The sequence below is a fragment of the Salmo salar genome, chromosome 22, assembly GCF_965601325.2.
Source record: "Salmo salar chromosome 22, fSalSal1, whole genome shotgun sequence".
Taxonomy (NCBI): domain Eukaryota; kingdom Metazoa; phylum Chordata; class Actinopteri; order Salmoniformes; family Salmonidae; genus Salmo; species Salmo salar.
This window is the reverse complement of record NC_138312.1, coordinates 65,579,756-65,602,629: the sequence shown is the minus strand read 5'-3', so window position 1 is coordinate 65,602,629 and position 22,874 is coordinate 65,579,756. Positions and strand designations below refer to the sequence as shown.

At 42.2% G+C, this 22,874-nt stretch overlaps 15 non-coding genes across 15 annotated transcripts; all 15 read right to left on the bottom strand.

Moving 5' to 3' along the window:
* Positions 1–2,490: 2,490 nt before the first annotated feature.
* Positions 2,491–2,561, bottom strand: trnap-cgg (transfer RNA proline (anticodon CGG)). Its single transcript has one exon. It is a non-coding gene; the product is annotated as a tRNA-Pro (tRNA).
* A 1,331-nt stretch (positions 2,562–3,892) lies between these two features.
* Positions 3,893–3,964, bottom strand: trnap-ugg (transfer RNA proline (anticodon UGG)). Its single transcript has one exon. It is a non-coding gene; the product is annotated as a tRNA-Pro (tRNA).
* A 1,330-nt stretch (positions 3,965–5,294) lies between these two features.
* Positions 5,295–5,366, bottom strand: trnap-ugg (transfer RNA proline (anticodon UGG)). Its single transcript has one exon. It is a non-coding gene; the product is annotated as a tRNA-Pro (tRNA).
* Positions 5,367–6,696: 1,330 nt separating this feature from the next.
* trnap-ugg (transfer RNA proline (anticodon UGG)) lies at positions 6,697–6,768 on the bottom strand. Its single transcript has one exon. It is a non-coding gene; the product is annotated as a tRNA-Pro (tRNA).
* Positions 6,769–8,099: 1,331 nt separating this feature from the next.
* Positions 8,100–8,171, bottom strand: trnap-ugg (transfer RNA proline (anticodon UGG)). Its single transcript has one exon. It is a non-coding gene; the product is annotated as a tRNA-Pro (tRNA).
* Positions 8,172–9,502: 1,331 nt separating this feature from the next.
* Positions 9,503–9,574, bottom strand: trnap-ugg (transfer RNA proline (anticodon UGG)). Its single transcript has one exon. It is a non-coding gene; the product is annotated as a tRNA-Pro (tRNA).
* A 1,331-nt stretch (positions 9,575–10,905) lies between these two features.
* trnap-ugg (transfer RNA proline (anticodon UGG)) lies at positions 10,906–10,977 on the bottom strand. Its single transcript has one exon. It is a non-coding gene; the product is annotated as a tRNA-Pro (tRNA).
* Positions 10,978–12,308: 1,331 nt separating this feature from the next.
* On the bottom strand, positions 12,309–12,380 carry trnap-ugg (transfer RNA proline (anticodon UGG)). The gene has a single exon. It is a non-coding gene; the product is annotated as a tRNA-Pro (tRNA).
* Positions 12,381–13,711: 1,331 nt separating this feature from the next.
* trnap-ugg (transfer RNA proline (anticodon UGG)) lies at positions 13,712–13,783 on the bottom strand. The gene has a single exon. It is a non-coding gene; the product is annotated as a tRNA-Pro (tRNA).
* Positions 13,784–15,114: 1,331 nt separating this feature from the next.
* trnap-ugg (transfer RNA proline (anticodon UGG)) lies at positions 15,115–15,186 on the bottom strand. Its single transcript has one exon. It is a non-coding gene; the product is annotated as a tRNA-Pro (tRNA).
* A 1,331-nt stretch (positions 15,187–16,517) lies between these two features.
* On the bottom strand, positions 16,518–16,589 carry trnap-ugg (transfer RNA proline (anticodon UGG)). Its single transcript has one exon. It is a non-coding gene; the product is annotated as a tRNA-Pro (tRNA).
* A 1,331-nt stretch (positions 16,590–17,920) lies between these two features.
* trnap-ugg (transfer RNA proline (anticodon UGG)) lies at positions 17,921–17,992 on the bottom strand. The gene has a single exon. It is a non-coding gene; the product is annotated as a tRNA-Pro (tRNA).
* Positions 17,993–19,323: 1,331 nt separating this feature from the next.
* trnap-ugg (transfer RNA proline (anticodon UGG)) lies at positions 19,324–19,395 on the bottom strand. The gene has a single exon. It is a non-coding gene; the product is annotated as a tRNA-Pro (tRNA).
* A 1,331-nt stretch (positions 19,396–20,726) lies between these two features.
* On the bottom strand, positions 20,727–20,798 carry trnap-ugg (transfer RNA proline (anticodon UGG)). The gene has a single exon. It is a non-coding gene; the product is annotated as a tRNA-Pro (tRNA).
* A 1,331-nt stretch (positions 20,799–22,129) lies between these two features.
* Positions 22,130–22,201, bottom strand: trnap-ugg (transfer RNA proline (anticodon UGG)). Its single transcript has one exon. It is a non-coding gene; the product is annotated as a tRNA-Pro (tRNA).
* Positions 22,202–22,874: the final 673 nt, after the last annotated feature.

Sequence of the window (22,874 nt, the reverse complement as noted above, 5' to 3'; positions counted from 1 at the left end):
TTGGAAAGATTGAACCTCATGTGAGTGTTTGTGCTATACTTTTGAGCATAGCAGTCTTCCAAACTGTTGACCAGGCTTCAGTTCAAATCTTTTGTATTTCATCTGCTGTGTCTTTCACACTCTGTCTTCTTAAGCCGCGACAGCAAACTGATGATGAGTGTTGACAAATGAATATTGAGCAAATGAGGTCAATTAATATTTTAAAAGAGAAAATGAAAAAATAAAACTTCAAAAAGAATGGAGCTCATTTATTTTGAGTCAATTGATGCATCAGTACGTGAATCAAAGTAAACGAACGTAAAAAATACCCATTCAAATCGATCAGTTTTCAACTAGAGAGATTGAAACGCGTCGTATCTGTCTCAAGCCTCCATAACTGTTTATGTTACACCTCCACATCTGCAATGAAAGGTGGTGGAGCTAGAGAGGTGTTAGTCAAACCATGAGACATACCTATAATCGGTCCTCTCACAAAAACAATTGTAGCTTCTGAACCGTTTGACCTACAACATCGTATGACCACTCCCTGGAAAGGGGAGACCCTCACGAACACGGTGGTGTTCTCAATTCGTCTCTACGTCCCCCACAAGTGTCAGGGGACTCGTCTGAAGTCGGAACCCTTTATGTGCCAACTTCTGTTTGTAGAATCCCAAATCTTTGGCCTCCAAACTAATGTGACCCCACTTGTCACAATGTTCTCAGTTTTGCCCTACGTTCCCCACAAGTGTCACGGGACTAATCTGAAGGTAACAGGTACTGATGAGCATAGCTGCCTTCCAAGCAGTTGACCCGGGTTTGATTCCCAGCCAATGCAGAGGATGAGATATTGGCTAGTTTTAAGGGCTGGGTGTCATTTCAAGTGTATTACATTGGAATCAATGTCCTTGTTCGTGGAAGTCAGATTTGCTCTTACTTCTTGCAGGTTTTCTAAATGTAGTGTGTTATTGAGCCAACTAGTGAATATCACAATAGATACGCAGTCCTAAATCATTCAGCCACCTCGTCCTGCGCCCAAGAGGTGGCTGTTTGCAACCAGTGGCCAGAGATTTGCCTGTCTGAGCTTGTTAAAAGATCTGCAAAAGGGCTCATCCAGGATTTGAAACCGGGACCTCTCGCACCCGAAGCGAGAATCATACCCCTAGACCAACGAGCCTTACACAAGAATACAATTATTTTTCTTTCTGCGGCAATGACAATGAGGATATCAATTGTTCTTGTCCATGGTGCTTGGAAAGATTGAACCTCATGTGAGTGTTTGTGCTATACTTTTGAGCATAGCAGTCTTCCAAACTGTTGACCAGGCTTCAGTTCAAATCTTTTGTATTTCATCTGCTGTGTCTTTCACACTCTGTCTTCTTAAGCCGCGACAGCAAACTGATGATGAGTGTTGACAAATGAATATTGAGCAAATGAGGTCAATTAATATTTTAAAAGAGAAAATGAAAAAATAAAACTTCAAAAAGAATGGAGCTCATTTATTTTGAGTCAATTGATGCATCAGTACGTGAATCAAAGTAAACGAACGTAAAAAATACCCATTCAAATCGATCAGTTTTCAACTAGAGAGATTGAAACGCGTTGTATCTGTCTCAAGCCTCCATAACTGTTTATGTTACACCTCCACATCTGCAATGAAAGGTGGTGGAGCTAGAGAGGTGTTAGTCAAACCATGAGACATACCTATAATCGGTCCTCTCACAAAAACAATTGTAGCTTCTGAACCGTTTGACCTACAACATCGTATGACCACTCCCTGGAAAGGGGAGACCCTCACGAACACGGTGGTGTTCTCAATTCGTCTCTACGTCCCCCACAAGTGTCAGGGGACTCGTCTGAAGTCGGAACCCTTTATGTGCCAACTTCTGTTTGTAGAATCCCAAATCTTTGGCCTCCAAACTAATGTGACCCCACTTGTCACAATGTTCTCAGTTTTGCCCTACGTTCCCCACAAGTGTCACGGGACTAATCTGAAGGTAACAGGTACTGATTAAAATAATTGATTTTTTAACCAGGGACCTCTCTCACCCTAAGCCATAATAGTACAACTATACCAACGATCCGTTTGGTCAAAGAATTTTCACTTTCCACAAAAATGACGGTCAGGATATGAATCGATGTCTCCATGTTGCTTCAGAGCTTCAAATAGCATTGGTGGTATAGTGGTGAGCATAGCTGCCTTCCAAGCAGTTGACCCGGGTTTGATTCCCAGCCAATGCAGAGCATGAGATATTGGCTAGTTTTAGGGGCTGGGTGTCATTTCAAGTGTATTACATTGGAATCAATGTCCTTGTTCGTGGAAGTCAGATTTGCTCTTACTTCTTGCAGGTTTTCTAAATGTAGTGTGTTATTGAGCCAACTAGTGAATATCACAATAGATATGGAGTCCATCGCCTAAACCATTCAGCCACCTCGTCCTGCGCCCAAGAGGTGGCTGTTTGCAACCAGTGGCCAGAGATTTGCCTGTCTGAGCTTGTTAAAAGATCTGCAAAAGGGCTCATCCGGGATTTGAACCCGGGACCTCTCGCACCCGAAGCGAGAATCATACCCTAGACCAACGAGCCTTACACAAGAATAAAATTGTTTTTCTTTCTGCGGCAATGACAATGAGGATATCAATTGTTCTTGTCCATGGTGCTTGGAAAGATTGAACCTCATGTGAGTGTTTGTGCTATACTTTTGAGCATAGCAGTCTTCCAAACTGTTGACCAGGCTTCAGTTCAAATCTTTTGTATTTCATCTGCTGTGTCTTTCACACTCTGTCTTCTTAAGCCGCGACAGCAAACTGATGATGAGTGTTGACAAATGAATATTGAGCAAATGAGGTCAATTAATATTTTAAAAGAGAAAATGAAAAAATAAAACTTCAAAAAGAATGGAGCTCATTTATTTTGAGTCAATTGATGCATCAGTACGTGAATCAAAGTAAACGAACGTAAAAAATACCCATTCAAATCGATCAGTTTTCAACTAGAGAGATTGAAACGCGTTGTATCTGTCTCAAGCCTCCATAACTGTTTATGTTACACCTCCACATCTGCAATGAAAGGTGGTGGAGCTAGAGAGGTGTTAGTCAAACCATGAGACATACCTATAATCGGTCCTCTCACAAAAACAATTGTAGCTTCTGAACCGTTTGACCTACAACATCGTATGACCACTCCCTGGAAAGGGGAGACCCTCACGAACACGGTGGTGTTCTCAATTCGTCTCTACGTCCCCCACAAGTGTCAGGGGACTCGTCTGAAGTCGGAACCCTTTATGTGCCAACTTCTGTTTGTAGAATCCCAAATCTTTGGCCTCCAAACTAATGTGACCCCACTTGTCACAATGTTCTCAGTTTTGCCCTACGTTCCCCACAAGTGTCACGGGACTAATCTGTAGGTAACAGGTACTGATTAAAATAATTGATTTTTTAACCAGGGACCTCTCTCACCCTAAGCCATAATAGTACAACTACACCAACGATCCGTTTGGTCAAAGAATTTTCACTTTCCACAAAAATGACGGTCAGGATATGAATCGATGTCTCCATGTTGCTTCAGAGCTTCAAATAGCATTGGTGGTATAGTGGTGAGCATAGCTGCCTTCCAAGTAGTTGACCCGGGTTTGATTCCTGGCCAATGCAGAGCATGAGATATTGGCTAGTTTTAGGGGCTGGGTGTCATTTCAAGTGTATTACATTGGAATCAATATTCGTGGAAGTCAGATTTGCTCTTACTTTTTGCAGGTTTTCTAAATGTAGTGTGTTATTGAGCCAACTAGTGAATATCACAATAGATACGCAGTCCATCGACTAAACCATTCAGCCACCTCGTCCTGCGCCCAAGAGGTGGCTGTTTGCAACCAGTGGCCAGAGATTTGCCTGTCTGAGCTTGTTAAAAGATCTGCAAAAGGGCTCATCCGGGATTTGAACCCGGGACCTCTCACACCCAAAGCGAGAATCATACCCCTAGACCAACGAGCCTTAGACAAGAATAAAATTGTTTTTCTTTCTGCGGCAATGACAATGAGGATATAAATTGTTCTTGTCCATGGTGCTTGGAAAGATTGATCCTCATGTGAGTGTTTGTGCTATACTTGTGAGCATAGCAGTCTTCCAAACTGTTGACCAGGCTTCAGTTCAAATCTTTTGTATTTCATCTGCTGTGTCTTTCACACTCTGTCTTCTTAAGCCGCGACAGCAAACTGATGATGACTGTTGACAAATGAATATTGAGCAAATGAGTCAATTAATATTTTAAAAGAGAAAATGAAAAAATTAAACTTCAAAAAGAATGGAGCTCATTTATTTTGAGTTGATTGATGCATCAGTACGTGAATCAAAGTAAACGAACGTAAAAAATACCCATTCAAATCGATCAGTTTTCAACTAGAGAGATTGAAACGCGTCGTATCTGTCTCAAGCCTCCATAACTGTTTATGTTACACCTCCACATCTGCAATGAAAGGTGGTGGAGCTAGAGCGGTGTTAGTCAAACCATGAGACATACGTATAATCGGTCCTCTCACAAAAACATATGTAGCTTCTGAACCGTTTGACCTACAACATCGTATGACCACTCCCTGGAAAGGGGAGACCCTCACGAACACGGTGGTGTTCTCAATTCGCCTCTACGTCCCCCACAAGTGTCAGGGGACTCGTCTGAAGTCGGAACCCTTTATCTGCCAACTTCTGTTTGTAGAATCCCAAATCTTTGGCCTCCAAACTAATGTGACCCCACTTGTCACAATGTTCTCAGTTTTGCCCTACGTTCCCCACAAGTGTCACGGGACTAATCTGTAGGTAACAGGTACTGATTAAAATAATAGATTTTTTAACCAGGGACCTCTCTCACCCTAAGCCATAATAGTACAACTACACCAACGATCCGTTTGGTCAAAGAATTTTCACTTTCCACAAAAATGACGGTCAGGATATGAATCGATGTCTCCATGTTGCTTCAGAGATTCAAATAGCATTGGTGGTATAGTGGTGAGCATAGCTGCCTTCCAAGTAGTTGACCCGGGTTTGATTCCTGGCCAATGCAGAGCATGAGATATTGGCTAGTTTTAGGGGCTGGGTGTCATTTCAAGTGTATTACATTGGAATCAATATTCGTGGAAGTCAGATTTGCTCTTACTTTTTGCAGGTTTTCTAAATGTAGTGTGTTATTGAGCCAACTAGTGAATATCACAATAGATACGCAGTCCATCGCCTAAACCATTCAGCCACCTCGTCCTGCGCCCAAGAGGTGGCTGTTTGCAACCAGTGGCCAGAGATTTGCCTGTCTGAGCTTGTTAAAAGATCTGCAAAAGGGCTCATCCGGGATTTGAACCCGGGACCTCTCGCACCCAAAGCGAGAATCATACCCCTAGACCAACGAGCCTTAGACAAGAATAAAATTGTTTTTCTTTCTGCGGCAATGACAATGAGGATATAAATTGTTCTTGTCCATGGTGCTTGGAAAGATTGATCCTCATGTGAGTGTTTGTGCTATACTTGTGAGCATAGCAGTCTTCCAAACTGTTGACCAGGCTTCAGTTCAAATCTTTTGTATTTCATCTGCTGTGTCTTTCACACTCTGTCTTCTTAAGCCGCGACAGCAAACTGATGATGACTGTTGACAAATGAATATTGAGCAAATGAGTCAATTAATATTTTAAAAGAGAAAATGAAAAAATTAAACTTCAAAAAGAATGGAGCTCATTTATTTTGAGTTGATTGATGCATCAGTACGTGAATCAAAGTAAACGAACGTAAAAAATACCCATTCAAATCGATCAGTTTTCAACTAGAGAGATTGAAACGCGTCGTATCTGTCTCAAGCCTCCATAACTGTTTATGTTACACCTCCACATCTGCAATGAAAGGTGGTGGAGCTAGAGCGGTGTTAGTCAAACCATGAGACATACGTATAATCGGTCCTCTCACAAAAACATATGTAGCTTCTGAACCGTTTGACCTACAACATCGTATGACCACTCCCTGGAAAGGGGAGACCCTCACGAACACGGTGGTGTTCTCAATTCGCCTCTACGTCCCCCACAAGTGTCAGGGGACTCGTCTGAAGTCGGAACCCTTTATCTGCCAACTTCTGTTTGTAGAATCCCAAATCTTTGGCCTCCAAACTAATGTGACCCCACTTGTCACAATGTTCTCAGTTTTGCCCTACGTTCCCCACAAGTGTCACGGGACTAATCTGTAGGTAACAGGTACTGATTAAAATAATAGATTTTTTAACCAGGGACCTCTCTCACCCTAAGCCATAATAGTACAACTACACCAACGATCCGTTTGGTCAAAGAATTTTCACTTTCCACAAAAATGACGGTCAGGATATGAATCGATGTCTCCATGTTGCTTCAGAGATTCAAATAGCATTGGTGGTATAGTGGTGAGCATAGCTGCCTTCCAAGTAGTTGACCCGGGTTTGATTCCTGGCCAATGCAGAGCATGAGATATTGGCTAGTTTTAGGGGCTGGGTGTCATTTCAAGTGTATTACATTGGAATCAATATTCGTGGAAGTCAGATTTGCTCTTACTTTTTGCAGGTTTTCTAAATGTAGTGTGTTATTGAGCCAACTAGTGAATATCACAATAGATACGCAGTCCATCGCCTAAACCATTCAGCCACCTCGTCCTGCGCCCAAGAGGTGGCTGTTTGCAACCAGTGGCCAGAGATTTGCCTGTCTGAGCTTGTTAAAAGATCTGCAAAAGGGCTCATCCGGGATTTGAACCCGGGACCTCTCGCACCCAAAGCGAGAATCATACCCCTAGACCAACGAGCCTTAGACAAGAATAAAATTGTTTTTCTTTCTGCGGCAATGACAATGAGGATATCAATTGTTCTTGTCCATGGTGCTTGGAAAGATTGATCCTCATGTGAGTGTTTGTGCTATACTTGTGAGCATAGCAGTCTTCCAAACTGTTGACCAGGCTTCAGTTCAAATCTTTTGTATTTCATCTGCTGTGTCTTTCACACTCTGTCTTCTTAAGCCGCGACAGCAAACTGATGATGACTGTTGACAAATGAATATTGAGCAAATGAGTCAATTAATATTTTAAAAGAGAAAATGAAAAAATTAAACTTCAAAAAGAATGGAGCTCATTTATTTTGAGTTGATTGATGCATCAGTACGTGAATCAAAGTAAACGAACGTAAAAAATACCCATTCAAATCGATCAGTTTTCAACTAGAGAGATTGAAACGCGTCGTATCTGTCTCAAGCCTCCATAACTGTTTATGTTACACCTCCACATCTGCAATGAAAGGTGGTGGAGCTAGAGCGGTGTTAGTCAAACCATGAGACATACGTATAATCGGTCCTCTCACAAAAACATATGTAGCTTCTGAACCGTTTGACCTACAACATCGTATGACCACTCCCTGGAAAGGGGAGACCCTCACGAACACGGTGGTGTTCTCAATTCGCCTCTACGTCCCCCACAAGTGTCAGGGGACTCGTCTGAAGTCGGAACCCTTTATCTGCCAACTTCTGTTTGTAGAATCCCAAATCTTTGGCCTCCAAACTAATGTGACCCCACTTGTCACAATGTTCTCAGTTTTGCCCTACGTTCCCCACAAGTGTCACGGGACTAATCTGTAGGTAACAGGTACTGATTAAAATAATAGATTTTTTAACCAGGGACCTCTCTCACCCTAAGCCATAATAGTACAACTACACCAACGATCCGTTTGGTCAAAGAATTTTCACTTTCCACAAAAATGACGGTCAGGATATGAATCGATGTCTCCATGTTGCTTCAGAGATTCAAATAGCATTGGTGGTATAGTGGTGAGCATAGCTGCCTTCCAAGTAGTTGACCCGGGTTTGATTCCTGGCCAATGCAGAGCATGAGATATTGGCTAGTTTTAGGGGCTGGGTGTCATTTCAAGTGTATTACATTGGAATCAATATTCGTGGAAGTCAGATTTGCTCTTACTTTTTGCAATTTTTTCTAAATGTAGTGAGTTATTGAGCCAACTAGTGAATATCACAATAGATACGCAGTCCATCGCCTAAACCATTCAGCCACCTCGTCCTGCGCCCAAGAGGTGGCTGTTTGCAACCAGTGGCCAGAGATTTGCCTGTCTGAGCTTGTTAAAAGATCTGCAAAAGGGCTCATCCGGGATTTGAACCCGGGACCTCTCGCACCCAAAGCGAGAATCATACCCCTAGACCAACGAGCCTTAGACAAGAATAAAATTGTTTTTCTTTCTGCGGCAATGACAATGAGGATATAAATTGTTCTTGTCCATGGTGCTTGGAAAGATTGATCCTCATGTGAGTGTTTGTGCTATACTTGTGAGCATAGCAGTCTTCCAAACTGTTGACCAGGCTTCAGTTCAAATCTTTTGTATTTCATCTGCTGTGTCTTTCACACTCTGTCTTCTTAAGCCGCGACAGCAAACTGATGATGACTGTTGACAAATGAATATTGAGCAAATGAGTCAATTAATATTTTAAAAGAGAAAATGAAAAAATTAAACTTCAAAAAGAATGGAGCTCATTTATTTTGAGTTGATTGATGCATCAGTACGTGAATCAAAGTAAACGAACGTAAAAAATACCCATTCAAATCGATCAGTTTTCAACTAGAGAGATTGAAACGCGTCGTATCTGTCTCAAGCCTCCATAACTGTTTATGTTACACCTCCACATCTGCAATGAAAGGTGGTGGAGCTAGAGCGGTGTTAGTCAAACCATGAGACATACGTATAATCGGTCCTCTCACAAAAACATATGTAGCTTCTGAACCGTTTGACCTACAACATCGTATGACCACTCCCTGGAAAGGGGAGACCCTCACGAACACGGTGGTGTTCTCAATTCGCCTCTACGTCCCCCACAAGTGTCAGGGGACTCGTCTGAAGTCGGAACCCTTTATCTGCCAACTTCTGTTTGTAGAATCCCAAATCTTTGGCCTCCAAACTAATGTGACCCCACTTGTCACAATGTTCTCAGTTTTGCCCTACGTTCCCCACAAGTGTCACGGGACTAATCTGTAGGTAACAGGTACTGATTAAAATAATAGATTTTTTAACCAGGGACCTCTCTCACCCTAAGCCATAATAGTACAACTACACCAACGATCCGTTTGGTCAAAGAATTTTCACTTTCCACAAAAATGACGGTCAGGATATGAATCGATGTCTCCATGTTGCTTCAGAGATTCAAATAGCATTGGTGGTATAGTGGTGAGCATAGCTGCCTTCCAAGTAGTTGACCCGGGTTTGATTCCTGGCCAATGCAGAGCATGAGATATTGGCTAGTTTTAGGGGCTGGGTGTCATTTCAAGTGTATTACATTGGAATCAATATTCGTGGAAGTCAGATTTGCTCTTACTTTTTGCAATTTTTTCTAAATGTAGTGAGTTATTGAGCCAACTAGTGAATATCACAATAGATACGCAGTCCATCGCCTAAACCATTCAGCCACCTCGTCCTGCGCCCAAGAGGTGGCTGTTTGCAACCAGTGGCCAGAGATTTGCCTGTCTGAGCTTGTTAAAAGATCTGCAAAAGGGCTCATCCGGGATTTGAACCCGGGACCTCTCGCACCCAAAGCGAGAATCATACCCCTAGACCAACGAGCCTTAGACAAGAATAAAATTGTTTTTCTTTCTGCGGCAATGACAATGAGGATATAAATTGTTCTTGTCCATGGTGCTTGGAAAGATTGATCCTCATGTGAGTGTTTGTGCTATACTTGTGAGCATAGCAGTCTTCCAAACTGTTGACCAGGCTTCAGTTCAAATCTTTTGTATTTCATCTGCTGTGTCTTTCACACTCTGTCTTCTTAAGCCGCGACAGCAAACTGATGATGACTGTTGACAAATGAATATTGAGCAAATGAGTCAATTAATATTTTAAAAGAGAAAATGAAAAAATTAAACTTCAAAAAGAATGGAGCTCATTTATTTTGAGTTGATTGATGCATCAGTACGTGAATCAAAGTAAACGAACGTAAAAAATACCCATTCAAATCGATCAGTTTTCAACTAGAGAGATTGAAACGCGTCGTATCTGTCTCAAGCCTCCATAACTGTTTATGTTACACCTCCACATCTGCAATGAAAGGTGGTGGAGCTAGAGCGGTGTTAGTCAAACCATGAGACATACGTATAATCGGTCCTCTCACAAAAACATATGTAGCTTCTGAACCGTTTGACCTACAACATCGTATGACCACTCCCTGGAAAGGGGAGACCCTCACGAACACGGTGGTGTTCTCAATTCGCCTCTACGTCCCCCACAAGTGTCAGGGGACTCGTCTGAAGTCGGAACCCTTTATCTGCCAACTTCTGTTTGTAGAATCCCAAATCTTTGGCCTCCAAACTAATGTGACCCCACTTGTCACAATGTTCTCAGTTTTGCCCTACGTTCCCCACAAGTGTCACGGGACTAATCTGTAGGTAACAGGTACTGATTAAAATAATAGATTTTTTAACCAGGGACCTCTCTCACCCTAAGCCATAATAGTACAACTACACCAACGATCCGTTTGGTCAAAGAATTTTCACTTTCCACAAAAATGACGGTCAGGATATGAATCGATGTCTCCATGTTGCTTCAGAGATTCAAATAGCATTGGTGGTATAGTGGTGAGCATAGCTGCCTTCCAAGTAGTTGACCCGGGTTTGATTCCTGGCCAATGCAGAGCATGAGATATTGGCTAGTTTTAGGGGCTGGGTGTCATTTCAAGTGTATTACATTGGAATCAATATTCGTGGAAGTCAGATTTGCTCTTACTTTTTGCAATTTTTTCTAAATGTAGTGAGTTATTGAGCCAACTAGTGAATATCACAATAGATACGCAGTCCATCGCCTAAACCATTCAGCCACCTCGTCCTGCGCCCAAGAGGTGGCTGTTTGCAACCAGTGGCCAGAGATTTGCCTGTCTGAGCTTGTTAAAAGATCTGCAAAAGGGCTCATCCGGGATTTGAACCCGGGACCTCTCGCACCCAAAGCGAGAATCATACCCCTAGACCAACGAGCCTTAGACAAGAATAAAATTGTTTTTCTTTCTGCGGCAATGACAATGAGGATATAAATTGTTCTTGTCCATGGTGCTTGGAAAGATTGATCCTCATGTGAGTGTTTGTGCTATACTTGTGAGCATAGCAGTCTTCCAAACTGTTGACCAGGCTTCAGTTCAAATCTTTTGTATTTCATCTGCTGTGTCTTTCACACTCTGTCTTCTTAAGCCGCGACAGCAAACTGATGATGACTGTTGACAAATGAATATTGAGCAAATGAGTCAATTAATATTTTAAAAGAGAAAATGAAAAAATTAAACTTCAAAAAGAATGGAGCTCATTTATTTTGAGTTGATTGATGCATCAGTACGTGAATCAAAGTAAACGAACGTAAAAAATACCCATTCAAATCGATCAGTTTTCAACTAGAGAGATTGAAACGCGTCGTATCTGTCTCAAGCCTCCATAACTGTTTATGTTACACCTCCACATCTGCAATGAAAGGTGGTGGAGCTAGAGCGGTGTTAGTCAAACCATGAGACATACGTATAATCGGTCCTCTCACAAAAACATATGTAGCTTCTGAACCGTTTGACCTACAACATCGTATGACCACTCCCTGGAAAGGGGAGACCCTCACGAACACGGTGGTGTTCTCAATTCGCCTCTACGTCCCCCACAAGTGTCAGGGGACTCGTCTGAAGTCGGAACCCTTTATCTGCCAACTTCTGTTTGTAGAATCCCAAATCTTTGGCCTCCAAACTAATGTGACCCCACTTGTCACAATGTTCTCAGTTTTGCCCTACGTTCCCCACAAGTGTCACGGGACTAATCTGTAGGTAACAGGTACTGATTAAAATAATAGATTTTTTAACCAGGGACCTCTCTCACCCTAAGCCATAATAGTACAACTACACCAACGATCCGTTTGGTCAAAGAATTTTCACTTTCCACAAAAATGACGGTCAGGATATGAATCGATGTCTCCATGTTGCTTCAGAGATTCAAATAGCATTGGTGGTATAGTGGTGAGCATAGCTGCCTTCCAAGTAGTTGACCCGGGTTTGATTCCTGGCCAATGCAGAGCATGAGATATTGGCTAGTTTTAGGGGCTGGGTGTCATTTCAAGTGTATTACATTGGAATCAATATTCGTGGAAGTCAGATTTGCTCTTACTTTTTGCAATTTTTTCTAAATGTAGTGAGTTATTGAGCCAACTAGTGAATATCACAATAGATACGCAGTCCATCGCCTAAACCATTCAGCCACCTCGTCCTGCGCCCAAGAGGTGGCTGTTTGCAACCAGTGGCCAGAGATTTGCCTGTCTGAGCTTGTTAAAAGATCTGCAAAAGGGCTCATCCGGGATTTGAACCCGGGACCTCTCGCACCCAAAGCGAGAATCATACCCCTAGACCAACGAGCCTTAGACAAGAATAAAATTGTTTTTCTTTCTGCGGCAATGACAATGAGGATATAAATTGTTCTTGTCCATGGTGCTTGGAAAGATTGATCCTCATGTGAGTGTTTGTGCTATACTTGTGAGCATAGCAGTCTTCCAAACTGTTGACCAGGCTTCAGTTCAAATCTTTTGTATTTCATCTGCTGTGTCTTTCACACTCTGTCTTCTTAAGCCGCGACAGCAAACTGATGATGACTGTTGACAAATGAATATTGAGCAAATGAGTCAATTAATATTTTAAAAGAGAAAATGAAAAAATTAAACTTCAAAAAGAATGGAGCTCATTTATTTTGAGTTGATTGATGCATCAGTACGTGAATCAAAGTAAACGAACGTAAAAAATACCCATTCAAATCGATCAGTTTTCAACTAGAGAGATTGAAACGCGTCGTATCTGTCTCAAGCCTCCATAACTGTTTATGTTACACCTCCACATCTGCAATGAAAGGTGGTGGAGCTAGAGCGGTGTTAGTCAAACCATGAGACATACGTATAATCGGTCCTCTCACAAAAACATATGTAGCTTCTGAACCGTTTGACCTACAACATCGTATGACCACTCCCTGGAAAGGGGAGACCCTCACGAACACGGTGGTGTTCTCAATTCGCCTCTACGTCCCCCACAAGTGTCAGGGGACTCGTCTGAAGTCGGAACCCTTTATCTGCCAACTTCTGTTTGTAGAATCCCAAATCTTTGGCCTCCAAACTAATGTGACCCCACTTGTCACAATGTTCTCAGTTTTGCCCTACGTTCCCCACAAGTGTCACGGGACTAATCTGTAGGTAACAGGTACTGATTAAAATAATAGATTTTTTAACCAGGGACCTCTCTCACCCTAAGCCATAATAGTACAACTACACCAACGATCCGTTTGGTCAAAGAATTTTCACTTTCCACAAAAATGACGGTCAGGATATGAATCGATGTCTCCATGTTGCTTCAGAGATTCAAATAGCATTGGTGGTATAGTGGTGAGCATAGCTGCCTTCCAAGTAGTTGACCCGGGTTTGATTCCTGGCCAATGCAGAGCATGAGATATTGGCTAGTTTTAGGGGCTGGGTGTCATTTCAAGTGTATTACATTGGAATCAATATTCGTGGAAGTCAGATTTGCTCTTACTTTTTGCAATTTTTTCTAAATGTAGTGAGTTATTGAGCCAACTAGTGAATATCACAATAGATACGCAGTCCATCGCCTAAACCATTCAGCCACCTCGTCCTGCGCCCAAGAGGTGGCTGTTTGCAACCAGTGGCCAGAGATTTGCCTGTCTGAGCTTGTTAAAAGATCTGCAAAAGGGCTCATCCGGGATTTGAACCCGGGACCTCTCGCACCCAAAGCGAGAATCATACCCCTAGACCAACGAGCCTTAGACAAGAATAAAATTGTTTTTCTTTCTGCGGCAATGACAATGAGGATATAAATTGTTCTTGTCCATGGTGCTTGGAAAGATTGATCCTCATGTGAGTGTTTGTGCTATACTTGTGAGCATAGCAGTCTTCCAAACTGTTGACCAGGCTTCAGTTCAAATCTTTTGTATTTCATCTGCTGTGTCTTTCACACTCTGTCTTCTTAAGCCGCGACAGCAAACTGATGATGACTGTTGACAAATGAATATTGAGCAAATGAGTCAATTAATATTTTAAAAGAGAAAATGAAAAAATTAAACTTCAAAAAGAATGGAGCTCATTTATTTTGAGTTGATTGATGCATCAGTACGTGAATCAAAGTAAACGAACGTAAAAAATACCCATTCAAATCGATCAGTTTTCAACTAGAGAGATTGAAACGCGTCGTATCTGTCTCAAGCCTCCATAACTGTTTATGTTACACCTCCACATCTGCAATGAAAGGTGGTGGAGCTAGAGCGGTGTTAGTCAAACCATGAGACATACGTATAATCGGTCCTCTCACAAAAACATATGTAGCTTCTGAACCGTTTGACCTACAACATCGTATGACCACTCCCTGGAAAGGGGAGACCCTCACGAACACGGTGGTGTTCTCAATTCGCCTCTACGTCCCCCACAAGTGTCAGGGGACTCGTCTGAAGTCGGAACCCTTTATCTGCCAACTTCTGTTTGTAGAATCCCAAATCTTTGGCCTCCAAACTAATGTGACCCCACTTGTCACAATGTTCTCAGTTTTGCCCTACGTTCCCCACAAGTGTCACGGGACTAATCTGTAGGTAACAGGTACTGATTAAAATAATAGATTTTTTAACCAGGGACCTCTCTCACCCTAAGCCATAATAGTACAACTACACCAACGATCCGTTTGGTCAAAGAATTTTCACTTTCCACAAAAATGACGGTCAGGATATGAATCGATGTCTCCATGTTGCTTCAGAGATTCAAATAGCATTGGTGGTATAGTGGTGAGCATAGCTGCCTTCCAAGTAGTTGACCCGGGTTTGATTCCTGGCCAATGCAGAGCATGAGATATTGGCTAGTTTTAGGGGCTGGGTGTCATTTCAAGTGTATTACATTGGAATCAATATTCGTGGAAGTCAGATTTGCTCTTACTTTTTGCAATTTTTTCTAAATGTAGTGAGTTATTGAGCCAACTAGTGAATATCACAATAGATACGCAGTCCATCGCCTAAACCATTCAGCCACCTCGTCCTGCGCCCAAGAGGTGGCTGTTTGCAACCAGTGGCCAGAGATTTGCCTGTCTGAGCTTGTTAAAAGATCTGCAAAAGGGCTCATCCGGGATTTGAACCCGGGACCTCTCGCACCCAAAGCGAGAATCATACCCCTAGACCAACGAGCCTTAGACAAGAATAAAATTGTTTTTCTTTCTGCGGCAATGACAATGAGGATATAAATTGTTCTTGTCCATGGTGCTTGGAAAGATTGATCCTCATGTGAGTGTTTGTGCTATACTTGTGAGCATAGCAGTCTTCCAAACTGTTGACCAGGCTTCAGTTCAAATCTTTTGTATTTCATCTGCTGTGTCTTTCACACTCTGTCTTCTTAAGCCGCGACAGCAAACTGATGATGACTGTTGACAAATGAATATTGAGCAAATGAGTCAATTAATATTTTAAAAGAGAAAATGAAAAAATTAAACTTCAAAAAGAATGGAGCTCATTTATTTTGAGTTGATTGATGCATCAGTACGTGAATCAAAGTAAACGAACGTAAAAAATACCCATTCAAATCGATCAGTTTTCAACTAGAGAGATTGAAACGCGTCGTATCTGTCTCAAGCCTCCATAACTGTTTATGTTACACCTCCACATCTGCAATGAAAGGTGGTGGAGCTAGAGCGGTGTTAGTCAAACCATGAGACATACGTATAATCGGTCCTCTCACAAAAACATATGTAGCTTCTGAACCGTTTGACCTACAACATCGTATGACCACTCCCTGGAAAGGGGAGACCCTCACGAACACGGTGGTGTTCTCAATTCGCCTCTACGTCCCCCACAAGTGTCAGGGGACTCGTCTGAAGTCGGAACCCTTTATCTGCCAACTTCTGTTTGTAGAATCCCAAATCTTTGGCCTCCAAACTAATGTGACCCCACTTGTCACAATGTTCTCAGTTTTGCCCTACGTTCCCCACAAGTGTCACGGGACTAATCTGTAGGTAACAGGTACTGATTAAAATAATAGATTTTTTAACCAGGGACCTCTCTCACCCTAAGCCATAATAGTACAACTACACCAACGATCCGTTTGGTCAAAGAATTTTCACTTTCCACAAAAATGACGGTCAGGATATGAATCGATGTCTCCATGTTGCTTCAGAGATTCAAATAGCATTGGTGGTATAGTGGTGAGCATAGCTGCCTTCCAAGTAGTTGACCCGGGTTTGATTCCTGGCCAATGCAGAGCATGAGATATTGGCTAGTTTTAGGGGCTGGGTGTCATTTCAAGTGTATTACATTGGAATCAATATTCGTGGAAGTCAGATTTGCTCTTACTTTTTGCAATTTTTTCTAAATGTAGTGAGTTATTGAGCCAACTAGTGAATATCACAATAGATACGCAGTCCATCGCCTAAACCATTCAGCCACCTCGTCCTGCGCCCAAGAGGTGGCTGTTTGCAACCAGTGGCCAGAGATTTGCCTGTCTGAGCTTGTTAAAAGATCTGCAAAAGGGCTCATCCGGGATTTGAACCCGGGACCTCTCGCACCCAAAGCGAGAATCATACCCCTAGACCAACGAGCCTTAGACAAGAATAAAATTGTTTTTCTTTCTGCGGCAATGACAATGAGGATATAAATTGTTCTTGTCCATGGTGCTTGGAAAGATTGATCCTCATGTGAGTGTTTGTGCTATACTTGTGAGCATAGCAGTCTTCCAAACTGTTGACCAGGCTTCAGTTCAAATCTTTTGTATTTCATCTGCTGTGTCTTTCACACTCTGTCTTCTTAAGCCGCGACAGCAAACTGATGATGACTGTTGACAAATGAATATTGAGCAAATGAGTCAATTAATATTTTAAAAGAGAAAATGAAAAAATTAAACTTCAAAAAGAATGGAGCTCATTTATTTTGAGTTGATTGATGCATCAGTACGTGAATCAAAGTAAACGAACGTAAAAAATACCCATTCAAATCGATCAGTTTTCAACTAGAGAGATTGAAACGCGTCGTATCTGTCTCAAGCCTCCATAACTGTTTATGTTACACCTCCACATCTGCAATGAAAGGTGGTGGAGCTAGAGCGGTGTTAGTCAAACCATGAGACATACGTATAATCGGTCCTCTCACAAAAACATATGTAGCTTCTGAACCGTTTGACCTACAACATCGTATGACCACTCCCTGGAAAGGGGAGACCCTCACGAACACGGTGGTGTTCTCAATTCGCCTCTACGTCCCCCACAAGTGTCAGGGGACTCGTCTGAAGTCGGAACCCTTTATCTGCCAACTTCTGTTTGTAGAATCCCAAATCTTTGGCCTCCAAACTAATGTGACCCCACTTGTCACAATGTTCTCAGTTTTGCCCTACGTTCCCCACAAGTGTCACGGGACTAATCTGTAGGTAACAGGTACTGATTAAAATAATAGATTTTTTAACCAGGGACCTCTCTCACCCTAAGCCATAATAGTACAACTACACCAACGATCCGTTTGGTCAAAGAATTTTCACTTTCCACAAAAATGACGGTCAGGATATGAATCGATGTCTCCATGTTGCTTCAGAGATTCAAATAGCATTGGTGGTATAGTGGTGAGCATAGCTGCCTTCCAAGTAGTTGACCCGGGTTTGATTCCTGGCCAATGCAGAGCATGAGATATTGGCTAGTTTTAGGGGCTGGGTGTCATTTCAAGTGTATTACATTGGAATCAATATTCGTGGAAGTCAGATTTGCTCTTACTTTTTGCAATTTTTTCTAAATGTAGTGAGTTATTGAGCCAACTAGTGAATATCACAATAGATACGCAGTCCATCGCCTAAACCATTCAGCCACCTCGTCCTGCGCCCAAGAGGTGGCTGTTTGCAACCAGTGGCCAGAGATTTGCCTGTCTGAGCTTGTTAAAAGATCTGCAAAAGGGCTCATCCGGGATTTGAACCCGGGACCTCTCGCACCCAAAGCGAGAATCATACCCCTAGACCAACGAGCCTTAGACAAGAATAAAATTGTTTTTCTTTCTGCGGCAATGACAATGAGGATATAAATTGTTCTTGTCCATGGTGCTTGGAAAGATTGATCCTCATGTGAGTGTTTGTGCTATACTTGTGAGCATAGCAGTCTTCCAAACTGTTGACCAGGCTTCAGTTCAAATCTTTTGTATTTCATCTGCTGTGTCTTTCACACTCTGTCTTCTTAAGCCGCGACAGCAAACTGATGATGACTGTTGACAAATGAATATTGAGCAAATGAGTCAATTAATATTTTAAAAGAGAAAATGAAAAAATTAAACTTCAAAAAGAATGGAGCTCATTTATTTTGAGTTGATTGATGCATCAGTACGTGAATCAAAGTAAACGAACGTAAAAAATACCCATTCAAATCGATCAGTTTTCAACTAGAGAGATTGAAACGCGTCGTATCTGTCTCAAGCCTCCATAACTGTTTATGTTACACCTCCACATCTGCAATGAAAGGTGGTGGAGCTAGAGCGGTGTTAGTCAAACCATGAGACATACGTATAATCGGTCCTCTCACAAAAACATATGTAGCTTCTGAACCGTTTGACCTACAACATCGTATGACCACTCCCTGGAAAGGGGAGACCCTCACGAACACGGTGGTGTTCTCAATTCGCCTCTACGTCCCCCACAAGTGTCAGGGGACTCGTCTGAAGTCGGAACCCTTTATCTGCCAACTTCTGTTTGTAGAATCCCAAATCTTTGGCCTCCAAACTAATGTGACCCCACTTGTCACAATGTTCTCAGTTTTGCCCTACGTTCCCCACAAGTGTCACGGGACTAATCTGTAGGTAACAGGTACTGATTAAAATAATAGATTTTTTAACCAGGGACCTCTCTCACCCTAAGCCATAATAGTACAACTACACCAACGATCCGTTTGGTCAAAGAATTTTCACTTTCCACAAAAATGACGGTCAGGATATGAATCGATGTCTCCATGTTGCTTCAGAGATTCAAATAGCATTGGTGGTATAGTGGTGAGCATAGCTGCCTTCCAAGTAGTTGACCCGGGTTTGATTCCTGGCCAATGCAGAGCATGAGATATTGGCTAGTTTTAGGGGCTGGGTGTCATTTCAAGTGTATTACATTGGAATCAATATTCGTGGAAGTCAGATTTGCTCTTACTTTTTGCAATTTTTTCTAAATGTAGTGAGTTATTGAGCCAACTAGTGAATATCACAATAGATACGCAGTCCATCGCCTAAACCATTCAGCCACCTCGTCCTGCGCCCAAGAGGTGGCTGTTTGCAACCAGTGGCCAGAGATTTGCCTGTCTGAGCTTGTTAAAAGATCTGCAAAAGGGCTCATCCGGGATTTGAACCCGGGACCTCTCGCACCCAAAGCGAGAATCATACCCCTAGACCAACGAGCCTTAGACAAGAATAAAATTGTTTTTCTTTCTGCGGCAATGACAATGAGGATATAAATTGTTCTTGTCCATGGTGCTTGGAAAGATTGATCCTCATGTGAGTGTTTGTGCTATACTTGTGAGCATAGCAGTCTTCCAAACTGTTGACCAGGCTTCAGTTCAAATCTTTTGTATTTCATCTGCTGTGTCTTTCACACTCTGTCTTCTTAAGCCGCGACAGCAAACTGATGATGACTGTTGACAAATGAATATTGAGCAAATGAGTCAATTAATATTTTAAAAGAGAAAATGAAAAAATTAAACTTCAAAAAGAATGGAGCTCATTTATTTTGAGTTGATTGATGCATCAGTACGTGAATCAAAGTAAACGAACGTAAAAAATACCCATTCAAATCGATCAGTTTTCAACTAGAGAGATTGAAACGCGTCGTATCTGTCTCAAGCCTCCATAACTGTTTATGTTACACCTCCACATCTGCAATGAAAGGTGGTGGAGCTAGAGCGGTGTTAGTCAAACCATGAGACATACGTATAATCGGTCCTCTCACAAAAACATATGTAGCTTCTGAACCGTTTGACCTACAACATCGTATGACCACTCCCTGGAAAGGGGAGACCCTCACGAACACGGTGGTGTTCTCAATTCGCCTCTACGTCCCCCACAAGTGTCAGGGGACTCGTCTGAAGTCGGAACCCTTTATCTGCCAACTTCTGTTTGTAGAATCCCAAATCTTTGGCCTCCAAACTAATGTGACCCCACTTGTCACAATGTTCTCAGTTTTGCCCTACGTTCCCCACAAGTGTCACGGGACTAATCTGTAGGTAACAGGTACTGATTAAAATAATAGATTTTTTAACCAGGGACCTCTCTCACCCTAAGCCATAATAGTACAACTACACCAACGATCCGTTTGGTCAAAGAATTTTCACTTTCCACAAAAATGACGGTCAGGATATGAATCGATGTCTCCATGTTGCTTCAGAGATTCAAATAGCATTGGTGGTATAGTGGTGAGCATAGCTGCCTTCCAAGTAGTTGACCCGGGTTTGATTCCTGGCCAATGCAGAGCATGAGATATTGGCTAGTTTTAGGGGCTGGGTGTCATTTCAAGTGTATTACATTGGAATCAATATTCGTGGAAGTCAGATTTGCTCTTACTTTTTGCAATTTTTTCTAAATGTAGTGAGTTATTGAGCCAACTAGTGAATATCACAATAGATACGCAGTCCATCGCCTAAACCATTCAGCCACCTCGTCCTGCGCCCAAGAGGTGGCTGTTTGCAACCAGTGGCCAGAGATTTGCCTGTCTGAGCTTGTTAAAAGATCTGCAAAAGGGCTCATCCGGGATTTGAACCCGGGACCTCTCGCACCCAAAGCGAGAATCATACCCCTAGACCAACGAGCCTTAGACAAGAATAAAATTGTTTTTCTTTCTGCGGCAATGACAATGAGGATATAAATTGTTCTTGTCCATGGTGCTTGGAAAGATTGATCCTCATGTGAGTGTTTGTGCTATACTTGTGAGCATAGCAGTCTTCCAAACTGTTGACCAGGCTTCAGTTCAAATCTTTTGTATTTCATCTGCTGTGTCTTTCACACTCTGTCTTCTTAAGCCGCGACAGCAAACTGATGATGACTGTTGACAAATGAATATTGAGCAAATGAGTCAATTAATATTTTAAAAGAGAAAATGAAAAAATTAAACTTCAAAAAGAATGGAGCTCATTTATTTTGAGTTGATTGATGCATCAGTACGTGAATCAAAGTAAACGAACGTAAAAAATACCCATTCAAATCGATCAGTTTTCAACTAGAGAGATTGAAACGCGTCGTATCTGTCTCAAGCCTCCATAACTGTTTATGTTACACCTCCACATCTGCAATGAAAGGTGGTGGAGCTAGAGCGGTGTTAGTCAAACCATGAGACATACGTATAATCGGTCCTCTCACAAAAACATATGTAGCTTCTGAACCGTTTGACCTACAACATCGTATGACCACTCCCTGGAAAGGGGAGACCCTCACGAACACGGTGGTGTTCTCAATTCGCCTCTACGTCCCCCACAAGTGTCAGGGGACTCGTCTGAAGTCGGAACCCTTTATCTGCCAACTTCTGTTTGTAGAATCCCAAATCTTTGGCCTCCAAACTAATGTGACCCCACTTGTCACAATGTTCTCAGTTTTGCCCTACGTTCCCCACAAGTGTCACGGGACTAATCTGTAGGTAACAGGTACTGATTAAAATAATAGATTTTTTAACCAGGGACCTCTCTCACCCTAAGCCATAATAGTACAACTACACCAACGATCCGTTTGGTCAAAGAATTTTCACTTTCCACAAAAATGACGGTCAGGATATGAATCGATGTCTCCATGTTGCTTCAGAGATTCAAATAGCATTGGTGGTATAGTGGTGAGCATAGCTGCCTTCCAAGTAGTTGACCCGGGTTTGATTCCTGGCCAATGCAGAGCATGAGATATTGGCTAGTTTTAGGGGCTGGGTGTCATTTCAAGTGTATTACATTGGAATCAATATTCGTGGAAGTCAGATTTGCTCTTACTTTTTGCAATTTTTTCTAAATGTAGTGAGTTATTGAGCCAACTAGTGAATATCACAATAGATACGCAGTCCATCGCCTAAACCATTCAGCCACCTCGTCCTGCGCCCAAGAGGTGGCTGTTTGCAACCAGTGGCCAGAGATTTGCCTGTCTGAGCTTGTTAAAAGATCTGCAAAAGGGCTCATCCGGGATTTGAACCCGGGACCTCTCGCACCCAAAGCGAGAATCATACCCCTAGACCAACGAGCCTTAGACAAGAATAAAATTGTTTTTCTTTCTGCGGCAATGACAATGAGGATATAAATTGTTCTTGTCCATGGTGCTTGGAAAGATTGATCCTCATGTGAGTGTTTGTGCTATACTTGTGAGCATAGCAGTCTTCCAAACTGTTGACCAGGCTTCAGTTCAAATCTTTTGTATTTCATCTGCTGTGTCTTTCACACTCTGTCTTCTTAAGCCGCGACAGCAAACTGATGATGACTGTTGACAAATGAATATTGAGCAAATGAGTCAATTAATATTTTAAAAGAGAAAATGAAAAAATTAAACTTCAAAAAGAATGGAGCTCATTTATTTTGAGTTGATTGATGCATCAGTACGTGAATCAAAGTAAACGAACGTAAAAAATACCCATTCAAATCGATCAGTTTTCAACTAGAGAGATTGAAACGCGTCGTATCTGTCTCAAGCCTCCATAACTGTTTATGTTACACCTCCACATCTGCAATGAAAGGTGGTGGAGCTAGAGCGGTGTTAGTCAAACCATGAGACATACGTATAATCGGTCCTCTCACAAAAACATATGTAGCTTCTGAACCGTTTGACCTACAACATCGTATGACCACTCCCTGGAAAGGGGAGACCCTCACGAACACGGTGGTGTTCTCAATTCGCCTCTACGTCCCCCACAAGTGTCAGGGGA